This window comes from Rhinatrema bivittatum, chromosome 1 (assembly GCF_901001135.1).
Source record: "Rhinatrema bivittatum chromosome 1, aRhiBiv1.1, whole genome shotgun sequence".
Classification (NCBI taxonomy): domain Eukaryota; kingdom Metazoa; phylum Chordata; class Amphibia; order Gymnophiona; family Rhinatrematidae; genus Rhinatrema; species Rhinatrema bivittatum.
In genome coordinates this window covers 804,574,636-804,601,647 of record NC_042615.1, presented here as the reverse complement: position 1 = coordinate 804,601,647, position 27,012 = coordinate 804,574,636, and the positions used below count along the sequence as shown (strand labels likewise).

General features: G+C 47.7%; 1 protein-coding gene and 1 long non-coding RNA gene across 2 annotated transcripts in view; one reads left to right on the top strand and one right to left on the bottom strand.

The window, feature by feature from the left end:
• Window positions 1–27,012, bottom strand: part of CELF4 (CUGBP Elav-like family member 4) — a 1,498,022-nt gene that overhangs the window by 712,783 nt on the left and 758,227 nt on the right. The gene's annotated exons all lie outside the window — the stretch shown is intronic.
• Window positions 19,810–26,090, top strand: LOC115078245. The gene is made up of 3 exons (XR_003853102.1): window positions 19,810–19,894; window positions 21,828–21,911; window positions 25,007–26,090. It is a non-coding gene; the product is annotated as an uncharacterized LOC115078245 (long non-coding RNA).

Here is a 27,012-nt window from a genome sequence, read left to right as displayed (position 1 = left end):
CGCGCAACACCAAGCACGTGCATGGATAAAGAGCTGAAAAGACTTAAGCAGCTGCTAGTACAGTCCCGGGTGGGAAGAAAACAAACCCGAGCCCATCCCCAAACCCACCGACTCAGCAGATGATCAATCCCGATCGAGGCTCGGGGTGTAGCAAGAAAGAAAGAAAGAAAAATACAAATGACAGCGCCATACCAGACAGCAGAAAATCTCGGGCACACCGCTTTCACCCCGTGCAAACCTCCGTACAGAGGGAAACCTCCTGATAGATGCAACTGTCTCCCCGGTGCAGGTTTCCATCCTTCACCTAAAAAAATATAATCCCATTACACACGGCCAAGATAACCAGTAACGCTGCTGATGCACAAAAGAGAGAAACAGAGGCCTCAAAACGCTGGCCACGTCCGTCCCAGCCAGCCAGATATAACGGCTGCAAAAGAAAGGCTAGGAACACCGCACCTTCACCCAAAGATACCCAGGGAGGGCTCCCTGCCACACGGAGCAAACCGAGGAAGGCCACGGAGCAGGCCCCCCTCCTCTTGTAGGAACCAGAAACGGGAAGACCAGGGCAGCCCTCTGCTACTGCAGGGTGAATCGTTCCCCACTGCGCCTCCGGTCCAATCTAAGACACAAACTTACAAAGGAAAGATCCGCGAGGGCAGGAAGGCACCGGATCATGCAACACAGCCGGGCTGCAAACGGTGCCGCACATATCCCTGGGCCATTTGCTGACAAGTTAGTCCCATGGGGAGGAGAGTCAAACACTGGAAAGCTCATAGTTCGTGTTTCTTGATTAATCTACATGCACAGGAGAAGGGCTCCCATCCTGAAATCCCCCTGACTGCTAGGGGCCACGACTGCGTCAGCAGGGCAGGGTGTGGCATACAGCGGAAGCTCAGACTGGGTGGCCCAATCTCCGTCTACATCTCGGCGCCCCCCCCTGAAGCTGAACGACAGACAGGAGGGGGGCACTCCGAGCACGAGCAGCCGGCAGCAGCGAGGTTCTCTAACGGGAGGTGGACATAAAATCCTTCCCCCGCCTCTGATCCTCTCAGTCTCAGAACCGAGTGCGCCCAGCCTAGCGCACAGGCTTACCCCTCGGTTGGACGCACGTTTCGGATGCGCTAGGGTAACACCCGATGCGATGAGGGGATTAGCGCGCCCCCAAACACGTAGCTAATAGTGCTGATCGCGGGTAAATGCCACGTAGATGAGCGCTACTTATCTATAACTCCCCCTGATGCAGTAAATCCCCGGGGCGCCCAACGCCCACTTTTTAACCTGGCAAATTTAACATCAGCCCCGGAGCTGCCGTTAGGTCAGTCACGAGCCTTGAGCCACAGAGGAGGAACCAGAGAGAACAGTAGATCTTCTAAAGATCTACTAAAGAATTCATGAAATAGATCAATTATAAAAAAAAAAAAAAATTCTGGATGCACAAAAAAATTTCTGGATGCGCTTCAGGCCGATTTCGCCCTTTGCTATTGTGCGTCCAGAAAATTTTTTTTTATTGTTTTATAATCGATCCATTCCATTAATTCTTGAGATGATAGTGTTCTCTATGGTTCGTATTGAGCGCCTGTAGTAATAGGCGCACACAAAAAACAAAGCGGTAGCCGATCCAGTAGGCTGTGTAACAGTGAAGACAATAGGAATCGGATGATGAAAACAAGCCCTTTATTAAAAATGCCCGACTCTGGCCGAGTTTCGCTCTTTTGCACAGAGCTGCCTCAGGGGCAATTGCAATACGGCTTGTTTGCTTGGATTTGTAATCTATTGAATATTATTACTCTCACTGTCGCTGTCACATGGCAATACTGTGTGGTTAAGAAAAAGCTCTTCTGATTTGATACCAACTCAACTACACTGAATATTATTGCGACATCATCAATGCTAACCAATTCAAGTCCTGGTTCAATCAATTGCCCCTGAGGCAGCTCTGTGCAAAAGAGCGAAACTCGGCCAGAGTCAGGCATTTTTAATAAAGGGCTTGTTTTCATCATCCGATTCCTATTGTCTTCACTGTAATAGGCGCACAGCCACGTGTCCTGGGCGCTAGGGTCGCATAATTTCTCCCTAGCAGCTCCCTTTTAACGCACCGGCTCATTTAAATATAGCATCAGGCACCCAAGAGAGGTGCCTGTGCGCGCGTTAAAAAAAAATGGGCGCCCAGATTAGACGCATGTTTTAAAGCGTGTCTTAATGCATCTGCCTGTCTGAATCTAATACGGACCAGCGAGAAAGCTTTCTGTCCTGATTGCTTGTCTAAGCTCAGTGTTTCCTCCTCGTTCCTTTCTTGGAGTTTCTTCTCCCTTACTCCTGAATTCTGATGATCAGCTGCTTCCGTTGTTATCAGGACGTCCTGATCCACTCCTGGTTTTCCCATACCACGTACATGGGTTTGCAGTTCAGATTTTCCCACGACAAGCCGGAGTACGAGTCCTCGCATGCAATGGTGTAAATATCAGGGCCGGTTCGTGAATTGATGGTAACTTTTAAACTGCCGCGCATGCTCTTATGAACGTGTGTATGCTGGCTTGAGCCATTTTATAACATACAAGTGTATATGTGCCCATGATATAAAATAGGCTGAACATGTGAACATGTGTGCACAATTTTATATAGACACACGCATGTGCGCGCAAAGGCCATCTCTACCGCCTAAGTGTGGGGGAATTTTATAAGGGACCCTCACTGATGCCATTATTAGTTTTCACAGTTCGCCTTCCAAACCCCTCTAATGTTATTCGCCTCCCTTAAAACCCCACTGACTAGCCTAGACTATTTTATTTTATTAATTCCAGGCCATTCATGGCAGCGGTAAAGTTAGGCGGCAGGGGACCCCGACGCGTGCTTGTGCGGGTAACACAAGCGCACATTTCGCGTTGATGTCCCGGAATGCCCCTCCCAGCCACGCCCGTGCCCCACGCCCTTTTGGGCTCTCTCGCATGTGTGCATACCAGATGTGAACACGGGCACCTTTGAAAATACACGGGGGTGCGCGCCGGCTGGACCCTCTCGCATATCTCCCGGCTTTGACGTGCACCAGGCTTTTAAAATTCACCTGTCATTGTTCTGAACTTTACGCTGTTTGGGGGGATACTTTTGCAATAAAAGACGCCACATAAAATGTTAAAATACATGCATTATTCAAGCTTTGGTAATAATAAAAAAAAATAATAATAATACGAAAGAATGGTGCTACAAAAAAAAAAAAAAAGAGTCAGGATTTGTCCTTGTGACTGTTTTACAGAAAAGCAAAACAACCAGCTTCTGCGATTAGGCTGCACGCTCAGGCCGATGCGGTATCGGGGCGTGGAAAACGGACGCTCGTGATTGACGGCCCGCTCTCCTAAAGCGCGCCGGTCGACCTCTCCGGGGCGCCCGATGCAACTTGCCCATGGGCTGCCGCGGTAAAAAAAGGAGGCGCTGGGGGAATCTGTGCGCCCCTAGCGGCTCCTCGGTGGCTGTCAGCGGGCTAGGAAGACGGACGCTCGTTAATCGAGCCTCCCGTTTGTTTAAAACCTCAGATTGATAAGATCAGTAAAGAGACCAGCCTTAAGAATCTAATCAATGCAAGCTTCAATAAAAGAAATGCGTCGTTTCTTTGATGCAGCAGACAATACACAGCAAGGGATGTATGTCCAAACCTGCACAAGCGATCTAACATGCGTGTTCAGCAATTTAAGGGTCCCTACTAGCCAATCAACAGATGTCTACAAATGCCCACCCATTACCTTTATAGCCAATTAATAAATTTTAGGCATATGTACGTGCTCTTACTATGGGCAGGTACCTCTGGTGTAATTTCCAGAAATTGAGACCAGTTAGTTTCGTTTTTGACCAGGTGTGATGTCATCTGTGCTGGCTGGTACCCTGGTAAGTTTCATGTTCATAGTTCTTCATAGTTTAGTGTCACCTGCGCAGGATACATCAATCTACTAGGTGTAGTTTTGTGCTGGCTATTATTACATTTTCCTAACCTGAGTGCCTGCGCTTTTTTTTTTTTTTTTACCTAACTCCTTATCTAAGTTCCTCTGACTTAATATCACCGCGAAGTTGGAGGAATTGCAGAAAAGCAGTATTTTCTATTTTTCTGTCAACTTTAGGGCTCCTCAATACTTAACACCTGCTCTGGGCAGGCGTTAATTTCTGAGGGTAAAAATGTGTGCATCAGACGCACATTTTTGTTTTTTTTTGCATCAGGAGACATTGCTTTGCGGGGGGGGGGGGGGGGGGGGGGGGGGGGGGGGTGTTGGACGCCCGTTTTGGACGTGCTAATCCCTTTATTGCATAAGGGGCTGTGTTAACCAGTGCGCTCGGCTGAGTGCCCTGTATTGCGTTGGCCTATCTTTTTCCTCAAGGATGACCGAGGGTGTGTGTGTGTGTGGGGGGGGAGAGGTTGTAGGCTTATTATTTAAAGCTTAAAATATGCAAAGTTTCCATTGACATCTCATTAGGTCCAGTGAAGTGTTTATTGTGTGAGGTGTCAGTTAGCATTTCCTGTCAGGCAGAGGACTGTATCCTTCACCACCAGCTCCAGCCTTCTCCAGATCTGAGATGGGAGGGGTGATGATCTCCGCTGGCAGACACCAGGCAGAACAGACAAGCCTACCGATCAATGAATTTGCTCTCCAGTCCGCAGACACTGTTTCTTTAAGAAGTCGGTAGTCCTGCCTGAGGGCGGGCCGCACATGGGACAGGCTGACCTGCTCGCCACTGCCAGTCCGGTATGAAAAGTATAGCCAACCTCATGAGAGGCAGAGAAAGCCAAGGGAACCCAGGGAGCCATTTAAATGCCTCCAGCAAAAAAAAAAATAAAAAAAACCCCAAACAAACAAATCCCCCCCCCCCCCCAACATAAAATGACAATTCAGCTGGAGACAAAGTCGCTGATAACGATGCTGGGCATGCATGTGTCTGAACTGGGATTATAAAATATCCAACAACACTGCAGCGCCTGAAGCTCCTCATCTGTGGGCGAATTGCTCTTCACAATAGGGAGGGGATTGCCAGTGATCCTGACGCGTTATTGTTTACTTGACAGAAGTCGCCTGCAACAACTCGTGTCTGCTCGCGCCTCTGATGAGCTGTCGGTATTTATTAAGATCGCCGCATTTAAAAAGGCTTCACCGCACGCAGCCCAAAGATAACATCTTAAGCTTTTTTTTCCCCCTTTTTTTGAGCTCACAGACTACATTAAATGTTGTCACTGCCTTACAGGTTCCGGTCACCAGAGCAGCTTGGCTTGAAGGCCTGCCAGTCGGGGGGTGGGGGGGGGGGGGGTCCATGCAAGTTGTAGGCCGCGTTCTGAGAGTGGGCGGCTTCGGCTGCCATCTTGGAAACGTTTCATCCCTGCTCTGAGCACTCGGAACGGAGCTGTGGCAGTGAGCAGATGGGCATGATTTAATTGTATTCCTTCATCATAAAAAAAAATCCAAGCCCGTCTTGATATGAAGGTTTAAAAAACAAACAAAACCTACAAACACTTTGAGAGCAAGGAGATTAGGCTGGAACCTGTGTGGTCTCCAAAGCTTTTGCACCACACCCTTTTTTTTGGGGGGGGGGGTGGTCCTTTAAAAAGCATACTTTCTAGTTTGCTGAGGCTTTCCTCATTGGTACCACAGGGAGCAAAATGCAAGTTCCTTGCATCACACTCCTTTATAAATTAGGCCGTGTGGATGTGTGTGTAGGTGTATAGTATAGTATAGATGTGCACACACCACCTACAATGCAATAGTGAGCAGGGTCCCCTGCCAACAGCAACAGCCGGGAAATGCCGTTCAGGTACCAACCGGCTCCACGTTTGCAGGAAAGGCCGATCCAGTCCTGATTTTAAAGCAGTGTCAGCATGGATTTGTTCTTCCGATTTCCCCTCAGAAAAAGGGGACTTCTAACCCGGGGCCCACAGCAAGAGAAAACCAGGCCCAGGCTCATCTACCCTGCTCCTGCTGCCCCGGTTCATAATCCTGGTTTCTCAGGAGCCTCGCTGTCCTGAGCTTTCCAGGTTCCTATTGGTGAATCCAGCTCTGGGAGCACGGCAGGTGCAGTTTATGTGTTCAATACTTTTAATTATCCTTCAAGCTTTGATTTTTCTTTTATGGATCTCTTGCTATTGAACCTTTGTTGTCACTGTCAAACTTTTAAGGAAATAAGATATACAATAAAATTTTGAGTCATGCAAAATGGCCTTTAATTAAATCTCCCCCCCCCCCCCTCACCCTGTGATCAATGCAATGGAAACAGGGCACACGAGCAGCTGTGTCCAGCAGTAACATTCAGCGGACTTACAGCATTCCATGTTACAACGAGCCTTTTAAATACATCTCCTGAGCCGACAATGTGCAGGATACATTTTTTTGCTGCAATCTGCACCATAAACCCTATGAAATGGGACTCCAGTCTCCACAGCTGCATTCGGTTATGATAAAGATATTCAACTAAACCTAAAAGTCCCCAAACTACCACAAGAATCCAGCCTTTTCCAGTGGAAAGGAAGTCTTAAGAGGGAGAGAGCATGGTATGGGGTTCAAAAGTGCATAGATGTAGAGGGTGACACAAAGAAATATTTCATCCCTTAAAGGCTAATGGGGGCCATGGAAATGCATTCGAGTGGAAACACAAACAGTAACAGAACTCAGGAGGTGCAGGAGATCTTTAATTGAGGGAAAGCCACAGTAGAACCTGACAGCGAGGATCTTCAGGATTGTATCAGGAAGAGGAAAGGCACACGGGAGATGTTCCTGCATGGGGAAGAGGAATAGGCAGGGGTGATTCGCTGCCAGGTCACCAACCCAGAACCTTTTCGAACTGGCTTCCTTTTCCCCATTGCAAAGAAGTGGGGCGTGGAGGCTGCTGCTGGCCCAGACTTGGTACCTTTTATTTAGGAAACTCCCACTGGGAATGGATGAACCTCTCTGGAGCACATATGACTGCTGCAACATCCTCTCTGAGAAGGGAGAGGCCTGCTTTACTTATGAGCCAAGAAACAGAAAAATTCTCAGCACATCTTGCAATCTTGTATTATTTAGACTCTGTGCTTCTCACCAGCAAATAGACCTCTGTGTGTATCAGAATTTCATAGGGGTGTGCAGGTTATACATTTTTGGTTCTGTTCATTTTGCTTTGTTGAAGAAGGAGGGGGAGGGGAGGTGTAGCGGTTCTGGCTAAATTTCATTTTGTTGGGGTAGAGCTTTTTCAAGCTTCATTCATTTTGGGAAATAGTGCATGCTATTTACAAATAATATGCGCCATTTGCAACTAATGCACATTATTTCCAAAAAATGGAAAACCTGAATGATTTTCTGGGGGGAGGGAAGGTTGGCATCAAGCAAACTGAACTGAAAAAAACCCTTTTTTAAAATTCAGATTCCTTATTTGTTTCAAATAAATGCATATCCTTAGAATTTCATCCGATTTGTTTCAGTTAAAAACAAACTGGTGGGAGCTTTGCCTGGTCTCTCTCAGGTTGGTCAGAATTTGTGTGTGTCTGTGTGCAGGCATATAGAGAGATGAGATGATGGCCTGTCTCCCTGATGCCCCAACTTTGAACCTTTCACCTTGCTATGAATGGGAGCAAGTGGAGCTATTGCAGGCTCTGAGGGGGCTGGAGATCACAGAGGGAGAGAATTCATGTTTTTGTGTTATTTTACTCAAAAACCTTGGTGGGTGTCTAGCAATACTTATAGAGTACTTTGCAGCAACCTGTTCCACATCCTCATTGTCTGTTTGTTTTTTTTTTTTTAATCTGACAAAATCTTGTTACGTTGGCCGTTGGCATGGCACATTTCCATAGTTGAGAGTGCAGGTGAGGCTACAGCAGGGTGGGTAGGGTGGGGGTGGCGTAGTTGAAACACTTTATCATAATATTTCGCAACAGGGGTTGCTGACGTTGTCCATTACGGTCACTTAACGCAACAACAACAAAAAAAATCATTATTCCCCGTCAGTGCAGTGATCTTGGTGTGATCGTCATAGATAAGTCTGCGTCCCCCTGATCTTCCAGAGGCAGCGTTTATTGTAGGCACGAGGATGTCCGACTCCAACAGCCGCTTTCGTGTCGGCGGAAGAAAGGACGACGCAGGAAGGAAAAGGCAGAGAAAGTTAGGCTCTCCGACCGTGCGCCCTCTGACCTCTGGTCCTCATCTGAAAAGAAAAGCCCTCTTATTCCAATGATGGATCTGGTCAAGAATAGGCACCGATTTCCTCTCCCACCCTCCCACTCTTTTGATGAATGGCTAAGGACTCGACAGACTTATCTGCCAGCGTGAGGCTTTTTCCAACAGAAGGCTTTAAAGCAGTGAAAATTGCTGACGGAAGACGGCGGCGACCTCTCTTCCCAGCTCCACGGTGAGGTCACCATCTCTCATGCGCCGGCGAACCCATCAGCCCCCTCCGGTGATGAGATGGCGGTTTCTCATCTTCGCACTTCTCCTTAGCAATTTGGCCTTTTCACCCTCTTCTCCGGTCTGTGGCTTGGAGCCCCTTGCCTCCCAAAAAAAAAAGCAAAAAAAAAAAAAAAAAACAAACCAAAATTCAGTGGCCTGTTGCTTAAGTCAGTCGCAGTGTCTATTGGGGAGGTGACACCAGCTCTGGGGATAGCACCCGGCAGGGCTGGAAGCTGAAGTTCTTGCAAAAGCCGTTCTCGGTGAATGGAAGCGTTACTTAAAGATCATTAAAAGCCCTTGATTTCGTTCTGAAAGCTGCCTCTCAATTGGTTAATTATTATTACAAGTGTAAATAAATCATGGCCCTGTTGTGCTGATCCTTTTTCAGAACCTCACACAGGTGTTGCGTCGCTAAATGGAAAAACACGGATACCGTAAAGACGATGGAGGATTGAGCTCAGGAAAAAGAGATTTAAAAATAAAAAAAAATAGAACAAATGGCCAAGTCGTAATAACAAGGAGCCTGCCTTATATTCCCCCCCCCCCCCCCAAAGTTTTCGGACTGATTCTCCAAGGCTTCTCTCCTATACTTTGTTGACGGTGGGTGGGGGTGGGGTGGGGGACATTAAAATGCATTGGGGGAGGGGGGGGGAAATGAAAGGACACTTAGAAATGTTACGGAGGCAAGTAAAGCTAGATTTGGAAGAATCTAACTTTAAAGTTAGATCAATAAGCAAAAGCGCTTGCCTGCACCAGACTAAAATTCCTCAAATTAAGAGGTTTGTTTAGGCCTGGTGAATCAATTGGGTCCATGGTGCAGCCTGAGCATTTTTGTTACGGGAGTGAACCACTCCCCCTGCTGAAATGCATCCATTCGGCACGCACACATCCCCTCATGCTTTGGGTGGGTGCTAGATGCTTGGAGCCCTGTAGGTTCTAGGTCATGTATGGATCTCTGGAGTGTAACGTTCCCGTTCTATTGACCCCCCCGGAAAACTCTGCCATGTAGAAAAAGGTATCGTGAGGCTCCAGAAATATGTAGAGCTAGTTTGGTTTGATATAAAGGATGGGCATCTCTGGGTTACAAACTGGAATGAACAAACTGGATCAGATTCGACCCAAACCCCATCGGAACCAGGAGTGGAGGGAGGGGGGGGGATCTTAAATAACCAAGCTGAACCAGAGAATCAACTGAACATGTCGTGCCTAGACTCAAATGTCCATGTCCTACCTGTTTCAGATCCTCCTGGCCTGCTTTGGGAGGTAAATAGTCTCAGGTTTGCTTCTGTGTCTGAAACAAGTGTTGATACACGATGCATCTACAGACAGGAACACATTTATCCATAGAGAACCAAACCAATCTGAGTGAACCAGGATCTCTCGAAATCAAATGAAACGAATACAGGTTGGAAACGACTTGAAGAGGACACCGACTATCTCAGTGAGTCTGAGGCGGGCAGTCACAGGCCGGCACCCGTGCTTGTCCCGGTTGGAAGTGGTTCGCCTGTTTTGTGTTTCAACATTTTCACATTATGCCACTAAATTTGGAAGTTTCGGATCAATGGTAAACACTGAGTTAAACCCTCATAACTGGCAAAAATATTCAATTATTTATAAGAAGTCTTATCCAGAAAATTGGGACGTGCAGACAGTGAAATCAACCAAGCTAACCATGAGATTGAAAGAGTGGGGAAGCTGGACAGCTCTGTCTGCAGATGTTTGGGGAACATCCTTATCTACTGACTTCCAAACAAACGTAACAGGGGTCTAACAAGATTCTCTGCGCTAATTAACAGCTTTCCGGATGCATACTCTGGTTTATTCAACATGGATTTCCGAGCACGGTGCACAGAAGGAAGGAAATGTGAGCAGAAATACATGCAGGCTGCTTTGGCTTCTCGATGCTTTTCCAGCTCAGCATTAAAATAACTGTCCGATCTGGCACTGGCCCTTTCACTACTGCAGGAAGAATTGCAAATTCTAAGAAACCCAGTGAAAACAAAAAAAAAAAACCAGCTGAAAGCAGAGGCAGGGAAGCAGCGTGTCTGCAACAGGGGGCTGTTAACCATGATAAAAGCCACAGAGCAGAAAAGGAAATTTAAGGAGACGAGGTCATGATGTGATGATGCAAAGTGGAAGGTACAATGCAAACATGGGAACATATTTCTTTACTGAGGGGGGTGGGGGGGTGGTAGATACCTGGATCAGCCAAACCAGCAGAAGCAGGGGGCATCAAAAACTGGAGCATGGAGAGGCCTCCGTAATTTTGGTGAAGGGGTGGCTTGTTACAAATCTTGGTGGAAGACATGGAAGAAGACCTGAGTTTTGAATTAAGCATGGATCTCATAGTAATCAACAAGGCCTGAAATTGTCTAGCAGTGAAAATGGGTGAGGCCAGCTCGGGAACAGGTTTTGGACATGCTCGAAACATGATACAACGGAGGGGAATTGTAGGAAACAGGGCCGGCGCTTCCTCCTACTCGGTGAACTAGGCGGTCGTCATGGGCGCCGACCCTCAGGGGGTGCCGAAGCGCGGCCGTGTGGGGCGCGCGAGTGGAGCCTATCCCGCTCGCAGTAGAGGGGCAGAGGTTCAGCAGGAACGCGAGCGGCGCCCACCCTGCTCGTGGCCCAAAGAAGCATACACTCGGCAGCGGGTGCGAATGCGGTAGGAGCCGGGGCCAAGACCGGGAGGGGCGGCGCAAGGCAGAAGGCTCGCCTAGCGCGCCTAACACCCTTGCTCTGGCCCTGGTAGGAAAGAGCTTGAGAGTTTGAGTGAAAGAGGACATGGGGAGGGTGGAGGTGGTTTAGGAATGGGGAATGTAACTGCTCATCTATTCCAAAATGGTAGAAAACCAGCTGAGCAGACTAGAAGGGCCGGCTGGACTTTGCATTGGGCTCAATTTCCAGAACTTTCACCAGCTAAGTTGCGCTGATGTCCAATCGAACATAGCCAGCTGGGATCATCGGCTGAAAGTCTGTTTAAATCTAGGCAGATAAACCTATGCCTGTTAGAAAATTTAGGTCACTCGGTCTTCTATTCTCAAACGTAGCTGGCGCCAAAGAGGACTATCTGGCTAAGTCCATTCAGAGACCCCTCAGCCCCCAATCTCCCTCCTTCCACTCCCTTTAACTCCTGACATATGAAGTAAAGTCCCTCAGACAGAGCCCCCCCCCCCCCCCCCCAACCCGTCCTACCCAGTAACCGACCGCTTCCCCGCCTTCACATTCCCACTTCCTGCTCCGGCGCCGAGGTCCAAATGCCTCTCGGCCCTGCGCAGTTTTCAAAGGGGTCAATGCAGATGCCTAAATCTCAAACAGGCTGATACAGTACGGTAGAGCGCACTGTTAACCTGCGTTTGGACGCGCGTTTTTGACGCGCTAGCTTTACCCCTTATTCAGTAAGGGGTAATAACGCGTCAAAAACGTGCGTCCAACCCCCCCCCCCGAAACTAATAGCGCCCGCAACATGCAAATGTATGTTAATGGCCCTATTAGTTATTCCCGTGCGATTCACTAAGTAAAATGTGCAGCCAAGCCACACATTTTACTTTCAGAAATTAGCGCCTACCCAAAGGTAGGCGCTAATTTCTGCTGGCACCCAGAAAGACCGACTTAATATCATGGCGATATTAAGTCGGAGGTCCCAAATTAAAAAATAATTTAAAATAAAAAAAAAAAATTTAAATCAGCCCACGACTCGCGGGTTGAAAACTGGATGTTCAATTTTGCCAGCGTCCGGTTTCCGAATCCATCGCTGTCAGTGGGTTTGAGAACCGATGCCGGCAAAATTGAGCGTCGGCTGTCAAACCCGCTGACAGCCGCTGCTCCTGTCAAAAATGAGGCGCTAGGGACGCGCTAGTGTCCCTAGCGCCTCTTTTTACTGCGGGCCCTCATTTAAATACTGAATCGCGTGCACAGGAGAGTGGCCTGTGCGCGCGCCGGGACAGCGGGTGCTCGCCTGCTCTCCTGCAACTTTTACTGAATCGGCCTGAAAGTTACCAAAGCAAGGTGTACAAATGAACAGAACGATGTACACGTCCAGCTCGACAAAAACGAAAGTTCCTAATAAGCTTGACGAGTGAGACCTGGGAAACGGAGAAACAGGGAAACCGCTAAATTTTAGAAATAATCCAGCTTGCTATTACTTCTTATCAGCAAAACCGGGTCTAGGAAAAGTCCCCCTATTCTCTGTCCTGGAACAATCGTTTCTACGTCTCTAAAGGGCCAGACAGACAGGCGTCAGCGTAGGCAGCCCAGATGTTTGGGACGGGCCTGGCAGTCATTTCGGATTTCTTCTAAAATGTTACTTTTGCTAATTCATTTGTTTAAGACTTTTTTTTTGTTGTTGTTGCCATTCTGTTTATATTAAAGGCGGACGCATCCCAACGGGACAGTCCCCTGTCACCACCCAGCCAAAAACACGCATTTAAAAACAAACAAACAAACAAAAAATCCCATCCCCTCCATCCAAATTGTCAGCCCCTTCCTTTCCCCTCCATTGATCTTGGGACCCTGATACCACGAGGACTGTCAGAACAGCAGGATTTTACAAGCAGAAAGCATTATGATTGCATTGATTTCTGCCATAAATCATATTTCTTAGTCTCTGCCTCGCTCGGTGCTGACTGAATTAAGCCTTGGTATTTTCTTTAGCCGCTGCTAGAGCAGAGGTTTGAGATGATATTAGGGTAATGATGATAAATTTCACCCTGCGGCCAAACTGTTTCTACATTACAGATAATGGGTTCTCCCCCCCCCATCCCCCGTCCCCCCCCCCTCCCAAAATAAGTCCCGTTATTGGAATCCGGATACAATGCCATCTGCCGGCTCTGAGGCAACGTGCTCGGTCTTCACGGTGAGGCTTTTATGGATCTGAAAATTTGCTGTGAACAAATGAAGACATTAAATAAAGCAAAATTAAAAACAAAACGAGAGAGAGAGGAATGCGCGCAATGCATTGTCAAATCCTGCTCTGCAATTAAGCCGGTAATGGGATTGCTGTCTCACCCCAGATCGACCCAGCAGGCTGGTTCAGTCCCGGATCACAAGTTTGCAGTTCTGATTTTTCCCATTGATTTCCCCACAGATAATCAGAAACTACAAATCCATGCATGCAGTGCTGGCAAAAACAAGAACTGACTCCAGGCGTTTGCTTGACCTGGGGTGTGGTGCCAGCCCAGTTGGCATTGCGTTTATTGCATGCCATCTTGTTGCTCAGGATAGCCTAATCTAGTCAGGTTTTACCTTCATTGCATGTGTAGATCCATCATCCTGCTCTTCACAGGGATAGCCATGCATGCAATCGAGATGTAACAAAACTAGATAAGTCTGTCCAGCAGAAATGGATACTGTGTGCGGATGCCATGGACCAGTGTTTCCCAATTCTCTCCTGGAGGCACACCTGTCCAGTTGGGTTTTCAGGATTGTCACAATGAATATGCATGATTTACATTTGCAAAAACTAGGTTTCCACTATATGCAAATCTCTCTCATGCATATTTATTATGGATATCTTGAAAACCCAACTGGTTAGGTGTGCCTCCAGGAAACACTGGTATGGACTATTCTGGTCATTATATTTATTTATACATTCTTATATTCCCTGGATTCCAGACATTGCTCAACGGGTCTCACACTAGATGTCCCTAATAAAAACAAGATGTAACAGCTGGGGCAGAAGTGGGAAAAGAATTCCAAGAACTGGAGTTCATCTTGGGTGCAATCTCTTCATGGGGTGGCGCCAGTGGATCCTATGCCTCCACTGGGAAGGTTCAGGAGAGGAGAAGTGATCCTGCTCCAAGTGGTTGGCCAGGAGAGGAAAAGTGATCCTGCTCCAAGTGGTTGGCCAGACCTCATCTGACAGGAAGGACTACAGGAGGGCAAGATCCTGGAAGTCCAGAATTTGTAAGGACAAAGTGTCCCTGAAGAGAACCAGATTCTGAGACGAGAGTTGTGAGAAGAGACTGTGATTTATTTTTGTGCCGTCGCCTTGTGTTACAGTGCTGGGGCACTGCTCTTTGGTGTGTCAGGGTTCGCTGGACGTTGTTTTGCCCTGCCATCAGTTACGGTAACGGACTTGGATCTTTGGACAGGAACTCAGGAGACGGAGTGTTGAAGTTTGGTGCGTGGCTGCCCTGGTGAGCAGGAGGAGCCCCTGTGGGGAAAAAAGGAAACCCCAGGGACCTTGAAAAGAAAGACTCTTTCGCTTTTCATGGGGCCTCGCGTGGTGCGTGATGCTTCCCATGTGCTCTCCCCCATCCCCAAGAGCTGACCGGGTAGGGGGTGTTAGAAATCCATCTCATACTCGCATAAATTTCAACACTATCAAACCACAAAGAACTTAAATAGAAGCTTTGACTTTAACTTTCTTTGTAAAAGACAAATAGTCCACTTCTGCTCTGAAAGCAGGAGGCAATGAGTTCCATGACACGGGTGCTGCAAATGAGAACACTCGGAGCGCCGGGGTCACCAACAAACGTTGTCCAGAAGAACTTAACAAATGGAAATCTGTGCAGCTATGAGTTTTAGCAAGGCGACGGGAGTCCTAAAGGATTTTATGAGTAAAGTAAGAATTTTTTTTTTTTTAATTTAAACAATTTTTATTGGATGATTTAGCAAACACAAATTAGGAAATACAACCATACTAGCAATCATCAGAGCTATAAAAGTAAAATAAGACCCACAACCCCCCTCCCACCCTGACAACAGGAATTGAGAAAACAAATAAATAGATGAGTGGCAAAAATACATAACATATCGTTATTTGTTGTGAAAGGTGACTGAAAAAGTAAGAATTTTTAACTGAATTCTTAAATGAATCGGTATCCAATGCAGCTTCTTCAACTGCAGCGTCATTGAATCGTACACATGCCGGTTATCATGCCAGCAGCTGTGTTTTGCACCGACCACTCACCGCACTCCTGTTCTAAAATCTGTGACAGCAATGCAATACTTTAGGCATCGAATCAATCAAAGCTTGAAGAATGCCGATCAGGCTAGCATCTTAATGTGCGATTTTAAAGGCAATCAAGTGTCCAATTGAAATTCTAAGTTTCGTGCCTCATCAAAGAATGGCTCAAACTAAATACCATGCACCGAAGTGTACCAATAGTGTCCAAAATTATTTCATTTACCATGAACCTCTAAAATACATATATACTTTAAACTAAATTGACCATCATAATAGGTGTCACCGTCATAATAGGTGTCATCGTTTTCAAACTTAAATACCACCAGGGTTGAACCGGAAAGCACCCATCAAGATTGCAGGGCACACCAAACTGAATATCATCTGGGTATATATACAATAGCATACTCCTAAAGACGACAAAATATTACTCAGCGGCTGTAAATAACTATTAAATAGAACTGAGGGGAACGCAGAGCCCTGCAAACACCTGATCCCATGACTTTCAAATGGAGCACTTATCACCCAGTTTAACTTGCTGATTCCTATTTGAAAAATAAGATTTAAACCAGGAGAGACCCGTTCCTCGGATGCGATATGTGCATTGTGCCACCTCCTTCTTCTGGTGATGTTTGATTGATTTTTTTTTTTAATCAGCCCATTCAGTAGGCAGATCATAAACATCTGTTTATTATAAGATTAATTTTTCAAGATTACCACACATGACAGACAATTTCTAAATAACTTCTGAATGAAAGTGTACCTGGATGGATTGTAGAGCGTGTGTGTGTTTTGAGTAGAGGATAGGTAAGTGTGTGCGAAGGTGTGATAAACAGACCTAGTGCAGTGTAGAGGGTAGGGATGTGCATTCATTTTTGACGAATTAGGAAATTCGTACGATATTTCCTAATTCGTCATGGATCGGTAAAACCGACAAATGATTGAATTTACCACGAATTTTTGGGAAATATCATTTTTCGGTTTAGCGCGCACTAACGGGAGTTAGCACCCACTGTTAAGTGGGTGCTAACTCCCGTTAGTGCATGCTGAACGGAAAACGATTCGCCACGAGAAAAAAAATACCGAACCACGGGAGATACGAAATTTCCTGCAGTTTTATGAAAATGATCCGGGCATCCAATTTACATCTCTAGTAGAGGGCAACCGGGCGGGCCAAATGCTCCTTATCTGCTGTCATGTACCCTGTTACTATATTATGTTCTATGTGTAGATGGGAGCAAGAATATCTGTGTATGGTGGCTGTATTGGAGAACAGCACATTATAGGTCTGCGTGCACTCTGGGCATGAGCTGGGGACCAACATTGTTTCTGTGTATGTATGTGCAAGGGACATTATATCTCTGCGTCTAGTCCAGTGAAGGCAAACTCCAGTCCTCCATTGTATGCAAATCTATCTCATGCATATTCATTGTGGATATCCTGAAAACCCAGCTGGCTTGAGGCATTCGAGGACTAGAGTTCGCCATCACTGGTCTACTCTGGGTGGGGGAAGTATTGGCCCTGCAGAGTGTATTTGTTTGCTGGGGTGGTTTATACAGCAGTGCAAGCTGCAATGTGTATTTGTGTTCAGAAATATGTGGTCTGGGGAAGGTGTACAGGAAAGGTACGCTCAGCTTGCCTGTTGTGTATGGTTGAGTGCCTACAGAGTTTGTGGGGATATCCCCTCTACACTGCAGGTCAACAGCAGCTACCCCAGAGTTCCCAGGGAGACTCGGATTCACACCTCTACATCCACTGGGATCCCTGTAGGGGACCCGGTCTTAGTTTCAGCAATAACATCAAATATCTAGGCTCTTAGGGAAGGTAGAGTGGGGGAACCAAATCCCCTACAGCTGACCTGCGAATCATTTTATCTGCAACCTAAGGGCCTGCTCCCTTGTGAACAGAGGCATACGGCACATGGGTTCTTGCCAAGGGAAAGGCTGTTTAGAACCCTCCAGGTTTAAGGCCCAATCATGAACTTGGAATAGGCCTGAATTACCGTCAGTCCTATGGCATGGGAGGAGGGAAAGGAATGAGATTAAAGGTGTGCGTGTGTGTGTGAAACCATATTTAATGTAATGGGACAAACTTAAAGAAGCCCCTGTAGGCTTCCATTTGTGGTTTCAAAATCCTGTTTTACTTTTGAAAATCGCAAGCAAGCCGCACCTCCAAATCCCAGGCTTAAACACCCTCCTCCCCCCCCCCCCCAATCAGCACTCCCAACGGCACGCCATGGCGGTTAACTTCCAAACACTGCTTTAAGGGACCCTGTGAGACAGAGGCGGTGGTGGAAAGTTAATTGGAGTTTATGGTCATCGGACCAAAACGGTTGGGGCGCGATGCGTATAAATGAAAACGACCACAAAAAAAAAAAAGAAGAATTTACAAATGACCCAAACTGACATTTCAATCCAGACTCGGAGCTCGGGAAGCGCCCGAGTTCTGCCTGAACCGTGGCTTCTCTGGGTAACCGCGAAAAAGTGCAAAGGGAGACTGCGACAGAAGGTGAGGATCGTAGGCCTCATCTAGACAGGCGACTGGCTTTGTTATAAAGATCGTGCTTGAGCCTTACTGAGGGTGTGCAGGAAGGAACGAGCTTTGTCTCCAGCATCTACAGCAAAGATGGCTTTTATTTGAAGGTTTGTTTTTTTTTCTTGCTTTACAGCTCCAGGTTGGTCCCACTTTCCTTGTTTATGGAAATCAGAGACAGTCAGAAAGTCTCTTCGGATTGCATTCGACTGAATAGATTTTGGGTTTTTTTTGCAGGATGCAGTCGGAAAAAATAAAGCCCATTTTTTGAAAGCGAAATGAAAGATTTTTCTTTCTTCTCCAAATGCAGGACCTTTGGGCTATTGTGCGGCACGCCGACGACATTGCCGTTGGTTGAACTCTATAATTCCCAGTGCGGAAAAAGCTAGCTGTAATGGCAGCAAGCATGGGGTGATGGGTTCTAGGGATGTATAATTGTTTCATTTAACTGGAACCACGAAATAAAAGAAAAAAGACCTAATTTATGTTTTTTTTTCAGTTTCGTCTTAGTGTGCACTAAGTTCCATTAGAGCTCTCTAACCAACGGGACTTAGTGCGCACTAATGGAACATGGTGTGCACTAACCACGAAATTAGGAAAAAACAAAACATTTTAAAAATGAAATGCAGGAAACGACATGAAACAAAAATGACACACACTCACACACAAAAAAAACACTGCACACCCCTAATAGAGTTCAACCTGATAGTGCAACAGTTCTGCCTCCTTGGGGCCCTGAGATGTAACAAGAGGGCCCTCACCTCCGCTGCAAGGGGGGCCCTTGGTTCCAGGACGGGGTCTCCTCAGTGTTTGCATTCATTGCTCTAGAGCAGCTTTGCTTTCACTGCAGCAATAATCTCAATATTTTTACTGATGTTCCTTACTACAGTGAATAATTAAAAGCTAGTTTAATCAAAGCAAAGCCAGGACCAGAGAGCATATATTAATTTACTGCTCCGCTGCTGGTGCAATCTGTCCAGCCAAATTTATTCTACTTTTTTCTTTGCAGTTTAACCATATAGTGCAGAGTCTCTGTATGGTCCTCGAGAAAAGCAAACTCACATTTTATGAGACTGCTGTGAAAATCATACAGACGTGTCGTCTGCATGTGAGTTGACCACGTGAGACTGTCAAATTGGATCTATGTGGTGTGGAAAACTCAGGCACCCCTGCCATCCTCAAAGAAAGTTTATGTTGGCTGGATATGATATATCACGGCCCTGAGAATACTGTAACACGTGCCACACTTACATATTTGTGGGGAAGAGGACCATTTGGGAAAGTTCATTCTTTAAATCCCAGCCTCTCCCTGGCACTATTCATACAGAGGCGGGGGAGGAGAGCTTGGGTGGAAGAAGTGGAGGAGTCTGGGTGTGGTTGATTTAGGTCTGGAAACTTTATGCGCCCCTCTATCAGGAATGACAGATTACTGCAAGGCACAGGTGACAAAAGCAGCTTGGAGAACCCCTGCAGGCTGGGCAGGCTTGTAGCGCAGTCAGCTGGGCGAGATCCTTACCGGGGCACGGCAGGCAGGCACTGCTGGCAGACTGGGTGTGCCCATTAGCCCTTCCCTGCTGACATCTATTGTGCTAGCGGGTATATATATATAAAAAAGAAAAAGTACAAGTTTAACCCCAGCGGGGCAAGCAGAAGCCGCCGAATGGAGTTCATCCCAGGGGCATTGCTTTGAAGCGTGAGGAGCTGGAGTGGGTTTTGTGCCCCTGTTTTTCCCTGCACAAACTCGGCGGCTGTATCTGTCCGCCGTGGGATCTGGCGCGCGCTCTCTGCTCCTTGCCTCCCCCTGGGCCGGGTTCCCCGGGTGAGGGGGGCCGCGCGCGCGCCAGTATTTCCCGCCACCTTGCGGTTCGCGCTCTTCTCTCGCGCTGCCTGCCTGCCGCTGTTTCATTTCCTCTTGCGTCCCAAAGGCCACGAGATGGCGCTCTGGAGCAAGGAAACTGCTGCTGCTGCTGCCGCCGGGATGCTTTCTCCGTCCGCAGGGAAGGGGGACGGCTCCTCCCGGGGCTGTGCAGGAGCGAGAGCGGCTCCGGCCTGCCCCTGCCCGCTCCTTCAGGTCTCCCGGGGCGAGAAATCTCCCTCTCACCTCCTTTCTGCCCTTTGCTGGAAACTTTGGCTCGCGCCTGCTTTCTCCCCTTCTTTTGCTTCCCTTCCCGGTCCCCCACACTCGCGCACCTTTCTTTTGGCTTTTCTTTGATTTCTTGGCTTCTCTCTCTCTTTATTTTTCCTGTGCCCTCCCTTCCCCGCTTTCATTGCGTTCTGAGTTTTCTCTCTTGCTTTCTCCTTCCTGCTCCCCGTCCGGTGGCGGAGGGGTTAGGGTAGGGGGATCCCCGGTCGGGGAGGGCAGATGGAGCCCGGGGGCATTGCAGCAGGGGCGGCAGTGGGCAGACTAGCAGGGACGGATGTAGGATTTTGCCGCCTCCAGGGCACCGATGGTGTTGTCGGGCCCCTCCCCTCCCCCAGCAAGGTCGGACAACAGGAAGTAGGTCTAAGGCAAAAACGTGAAAATTCAGAAATTCAATGACCTATATTTCCATCTTTCATATTATATTATAAGCCTTGCTCCTAGGTGTATCATTTAATGGGCGAGTTAAAAGGATCTCAAATATCAGTGCAGGGGATAGGGAGAAAGGGTGGGCAACTTTTCCATAGAGCTGGCCTGGACACTTGAAGGGTGTGTGGCAGTGTTGCCAGATGCCACAAATTTTTTTTTTCAGCCCAATTGGTCACCCAATGTAGCCCAAAACTCAAAAGTTGTGAGCCATTTTTTTTTAATTCTGCACCATAGTACACAAATTCCTGCATTGTCTGCATACAAGTATACAACATTAATGTATGTAAAAGAAGATTATTAGAAAAGTATAAAAGCAAGGTTGTCATGTTCAGTGTGCAGAGTTGCGCCATTCAAGATGTATTACAACGTGTAACACCAGGGCGCTATATATGTTTGACCTGGTCATGCTGACCCCCTGCACGTTCAGTGCACAATTTTAAAAGCAAGTGAAAATGTAAAAGAACGTATGCGTTGTGCAGATATTGAATACTTGCACACAGTTTGGGTTTGAAAAGCGTGCTGGCAAATACGTGGCATGCACAGAAATTGGTCGAGACTCGTCAGCATAGGTATAGAAGACAAGAGTTAAATAACATTTTAGAGATTTATTTAAAACTTTCCAAAATTTTGTAGTTCCAATCAACACAGAGAAACACGGGCACATATACTGGCTCCTTCTGCCCAGCAGATTCTGCTCCTGCCTCCAAATGGTGGTGCTTGTAAGGGATTTTTATTTTTTTTATTTTTGTAATGGTGTGGCTAAAGAAAGAAGAACGAAGGACAATAAAAAATGTAACCTTGTTCTCACCGTTTTCACGCCTGGGTTGATGCCGTGCAGTCACGGCTTGCAGTGGCTTTTTGTGACTGTCACACATCAGGGAAAGGTTGGTCCTTTAATAGCTTCATGCTTTGCAGCTTTAAGTACATATTCCCCGCTTCCGGCAAGACGCCCAAGAAAAAAAAAAAAGAAGCTCAAAATCCCGCACCCGAAAAAACGGAAAAATTTCCCACACAGGCTCATTGGAAAGTAGCCCAATTGGGCATGAAAACCGCCCATCTGGCAACACTGGTGGGTGGGGAGGGGAGGGAAGAGAGCCACTCCCCTTTATTTGCATAAATTTGCTCCCACTGTCCTCGAACTTGCATCCTTACTGCATCCAGTTCCTGCTATTCACACTCTCTCCTTCACACACAGTCTCTCACTCACATTATACACACTTTCCCCCTCATATGCTCTTACACACACACATTCTCTCCCACTCTCATACATGTAGCTGTTCTCACTCTCTCACTCACATGTGTGGTTTCTCTTGCATGAACACAAAGAGCATGAGTATGTGAGACAGCATGTATGTGAATGGGAGAAAGAATGTGTGTGTGTGTATGTGACAGCACTGTTTGAATTTGGCTCATCGCCCAATAAAAATGTTTCCAGCAGGAGAAGAGCGGGTGAGATCTGCGGCGAAAAACAGAGGGATGCTGGCAAGGAGTGTCCAGGGAAGATCAAAAACATGCCGAGGTGAGAAGGGTGAATGATGGAAGAAGAGGGAGTGAGGGGGGGGGGGGTGAGTGAAGGGAAGAAAAGAGAGGGGGGGGAGTGAAGGGAAGAAGTGGGAGAGGGAAGAGGAGAGAGCAGTGAGTAAGAAGGATGGGAGGGGATGGAAGGGAGGAGAGTGAATGATAGGGGTGATGGAAGGGAATAGTGGATGGGAAGAGGAGGGAATGGGTGGTGAAAGAAGAGAGGGGAAGGGGAGGGGTGAGTGACAAGAAGAAAATGGAAGGAAGGGGAGGAGAGGGAAGGGTGGGGGTGAGGAGGGAGGGGGCCGAGAGAGAAGCGAAAGAGGGAATGGAAGTGAATGAGAAGGAAGGGAAGGTGAGAGGAAAAGGGCTTGGTAAGAGTGGAGGGAAGGAAGGGGAGGTTGAGGGTGAAAGAGAAGGGAAAGAACAGGGGAACAAATGAGAGATAGAGGGGAAGGGAAAGGGGTTAGTAAAGTGAATAGAGTGGAGGGAAAGGAGGAAGTGGCCCCCCACACACACCTCAAGGGGCAGAGGAAGGGGAAGGCAGGGGGCGGGGTCGCCGTGGGTGCCGCAAGGTTGCCAGATCCTGACGCTCTTATCTTCCACAGCCCCTGCCTTCTCCCTCCCTCCATTTCAGATGGTCCAGATGGGTCAGACATGTTCCTTCCTCCCAGCTTGGCAAACGACGAGGGGGGAGGGGGGGACACGACTCAGCTCCCCCCTCCCCCTGCCGAAACCTGCAGCTTCCTCTTGAGTCGACCCGAGGGCTACTTTTTCACTCTTTTTTTGCACCGTTAAGTCACCTTTTCCACCCGCAGCTGTCAAAACGCACCGTGGTTTTCAAATACCGCACAGATTGGCTTTAAATTCAGTTTAACTCGCGCTTGCTGAAGAGTTTAATAATCACCGTTACTGGGCTTTAAAAGGAAGAAAGGAACAAAATGAAACAGAAGCGGAGGATCTGACGGCGGATACGGACCACAGGGCCTGCACTTGTCAACAGCCACACTAGGGCCCTGCGCACAGAGCGGCGCAAAAATCTGGGGGGGGCGGGCAGCAGGCAGGCTGAAGATGTACTGCCTTACGCTGGGCTCCGTGTCGCACCGCCGAGAACAGCTCCCTGCCTCCTGATCCAGTGCCCTCCCAGGCAACTTGCAGGGGAACCAGGAGAGGAGGGGGGGTGAGCATGGAGCAGGCACCGCAAAGGGGATCATTTCCAGGAGATTGGGAGAGACTAAGAGGGGGATCACTGGGGGACGGGGGGGCAGCGCCCGATCTACGGGGCAAGCGGCGCAGCAGGGGCAGGGCCCGGATGGCAGCGTGGCAGCAGCGACAACTCTCCGGCACCCGTCAAAATCTGGCGCTGGAGGCGAATGCCCCGGGAGGGCGGAAGCACTAGGCGAACCAGGCCAGGGTCTAGGATGCCGACCATTAGGGGGTGGCGGCACGACCGGGGGTGTGTGTGTGTGACGGGGGAGGAGCGGACACAAGGCCAGAAGGTGCCTAATCCCCCCTTGCACTGGCCCTGCAAATGCCTGCATAGCCTATGAATAAATCCTGACCAGAGTGCCTCTGAACTTCCTTCACTATATATATATATTGACACAAGCAATGGTCTTAAAAACCTCTCTGTAGCTTTTTGTACATCATGTGAACTTCCTGGCTGTGGGAATTGAGGAATTAATGGAGCAGAAATTAAAACCTAATAATTACCGCACAGTTTTACTATCAAAGTTGCAGTCTCCTAACTGCCTCTGCACTACAGCACAGGGATCAATACATTTTCCTCTCCTGCCTCCCGCTCGTTCCCGGCTTAAGTGCTCGCCTTTGAATATTTGCCTGAAATAGCGTTCTAGTCTGGCTGGCCACAACACAGCTGATGATGATTTATTCCCAGCTGAAAGAAGGATCTGTTGTGTGAGACAGCCACGGTGCAATCCGACCCGCTGTGGCCTACTGCCCTGAGACGGAGGCTGAGCTACAGAAGGGGGGCAGGAGTTAGTGAATAGAGGGGACAGACAGGAGGATGAAATCGGTGCCGTATTAAAAGGAAAAGTAGTTTTATTTGTTTAAAACATGCATATGCTGCATTACCTCTTAAGATACAGTCACCTCCGTTTACAAATGTGCATACACGATAAAACCGCAAACTGGAATCGCCATAAAACCTCACAGCCCACTGCTGGCCACCCCCCTCCAAACTCACCCTTCCACCCTTCCCCACCAACTCCAGCCTCCAGTACCGGCCTCCGCCATCCATCCCGCTCGGGTATCCCCAAAAGGAAGCAAGCAAGGCTTTAACTGGCTGCCAAAAATATCTAAATAGTTTTAGCTCACTTCTTACCGGCACCGTTCCAAGCCACCGATGGAAAGGCACGCGCTGAGCTGGGAAAATTCTATAGAGCCACGGATACTTTTACAGACAGACCAGCAGGGGCTGAACGCCAAACCCACCGCTGACAGGTCAAAAAGAGGCAGGCACTGCAAGGTGTTTCTCCAGCTGGAAAAGGGACAAGGAGCACAGGATGTCCTTCCTGTCCCCCCCCCCCCCCCTTCCTCCCCCAAAGAGAATCCACCGCATCCCGAGCTCAGCTCACGAGCATGCTAACCTACAAGGTGCACCTGTGTTGGACGTGATTTTGGCCCGAGCCCAAAAGCCCTTGTGTTGGATCTGGAAGGCACAGGGACACTGAAGGGATAGGACTCGCGGACATAGCATAAGCTATTCCCCCCTTCTCGGAGTTTTGCTGGTTCCTTCCATGGCAAATCGCAGCAAAGGACAAAACACGCAATGGGCCGGACTGCGCCCAGAGACATATCCAGATCTGATGGTCTAAGTCACCGTGTTTATTCCTATGTTCTACTACAGTCATGCGGCGCATCCGTTTGTGCACCGAGTGCTACAGTGGTACAAAGTAAACAGATTTTTCATCTCTTCTGCTATGTCCTGCCAGTGGGTTTCTATCAAACCGTAATGAAGACTTAAAGCTACAGCATTTCAATGTTTTCGGATGGGCCTATGTGGCCTGCGGCTATGTGATGCCTCATTGCTTTTCTCGTGTGTTTTATTAATCATTTTGTGCTCTTTTTTTCCAGGTACCTTTTGTGAAGGGACAGGTGTAAAAAAAAAAAAGCAACAAAAAGAAGAGATACTTTTTCCCTTCTTAAAATCAGAAACAAGGCCTTTATTAGAAGGAAACGTCACCCTTCAGTCCTTTACTGGCTGGTCATTCCGCATTCAGAATCATGCTGTCCCGGAGCCTACCTGCAACGCAGCTCATAGTCCATGAGTTGAACAGCCACGCTCACCTGCTCTTGGAGCTACCAGTACCTGCTGCCTTGGCTGTGACGTCCAATGAAGTTCCTAAGTATTACCGTCAGATCGTCCTACCTGTGTGATGCTAATTTATGCAAAGGCCCAAACACGCACAGAAACAGGTGCCGACTCGAGCAATTTGTATAGCCGATAGGTGGCTGTGCGACTCAATGTTCTTGGCAGGGAAAGACCAAATTGGCGAACCAGATTGGACAGGTCAGTCGTTCTGGTGAATAATGCCAAGTGCAGGTCAACTAGACCCTCAGACAAGTGTAACCCCTTGTGGCACCTTTAAAGCAGAGTGGAGCAGTAGCCTAGTGGTTAGAGTGGTGGGCTATAACCCAGGGAAACCACAGTTTCCAAGCCTGCTGTCACTCCTTGGCACTTTGACCTCTGTTGCCTCAGGTACAAAATTAGATTGTAAACCCTGTGGGGATAGGGAAGTACCTGCATGTAATCTGTTTTGATGTACCAGAAGTGATGATGATCGATATGTGTTGCAATTCACACTAATTCTCATAATACATAAATAGTTGGCATGAAGCCCCTTGTGCAACAAACAAATGCAATGTAACACAGCAAATAAGGACCAGCACGTCCATCTATTCTGTTTATGTTCCCCACTCAGTCTTACCCACAATGAAGGATCCTCTGTGACTTAGAGCTGACAGCTTTGCAAGCATCAAGGCGTGCTAGAATACTATGAGACTGCTGTGTTGCTCAACCTGGTTTAGACTGTCTCCTTGCTAGCCAAGTGCATTTGTTGCTGAATTTGCTCAATAATTTTGACAGATGACAGGGCCTACATCTTTCTTCTCTGGTATGTCGCTGTGACATGTCTTTACCTGTTAATTTCACTGTATTTTCTCGATTTCATGCAGTTCATAAACTAATATGGAAAAGAAAGCCACAAGCTCTCTATAGTGTGCGATATTTCAAAAACGCCCTTTCTAGCAACTGAAAATTTTACTGGTCAAGTCAGAATTTTTGAAGTTCGTTACCTGAATTCCCTTCAAGTCCTGGCAGCCGGCATGTTTAAGGCAGTGTCATGGGGCCTTTCATGGAATGCAATCTGATTGGTTCATCCAGCATGGGTGATGTCATTTGTGATGTCATAGCCAGTAGGTGCCAATCAGTGAGTGCACGAGGTACCTGTAAGTTTCTGAGCAGCATGGCTGCTCCCCGAGGTACGGCAGGAAGTTGCAGCACGAGAAGCCTCTTTCAGAATTTAAAACCAATAATGGCTTTGCAAGAACAGTTTCGATGGAAGGGGGACAAATAGTGCTCCCTGACCTTCTGCACTTCTGAGTCAAGTAAAGAGCGCTCAAAGGGCGCAGTTCTTTTTCAGTGGAACCGCTCCGCATTAGAACGGCCTAAATCAAACACACGAATTTGCCAGAGAATAGCTGAGGCAAACCGCTTGTCGCAAACCAGAGCTAGGAACGGTGCAGACAGTGGCAGTCATTAGCCATGCCGTAAGAGCAGCAAGAAATAAGGTCAAGCCTTTAGCCCATCCATTTCCAAATCAAGGGAAACCATGTCCTCTCATGCTTTTTTTTTTTTTTTTTTTAAGAAGGTTTCTTTTTGTTTTTATCTTGCTTTAGGAACATCTGTAAGCACCTAGAAGCCACTTGTCTTATATGTTACAGAAGGTTTAGAAGTTACCTGACTACTACTGCTGCCAGTGCTGATAACAGGTGGAAGGCACAAAACACATCTACCATCTTCCTTCCCGGTTTCTCTCTCATTCCAGAAGCACCATGAGTGAGCACTTGCTGTGTTTGTA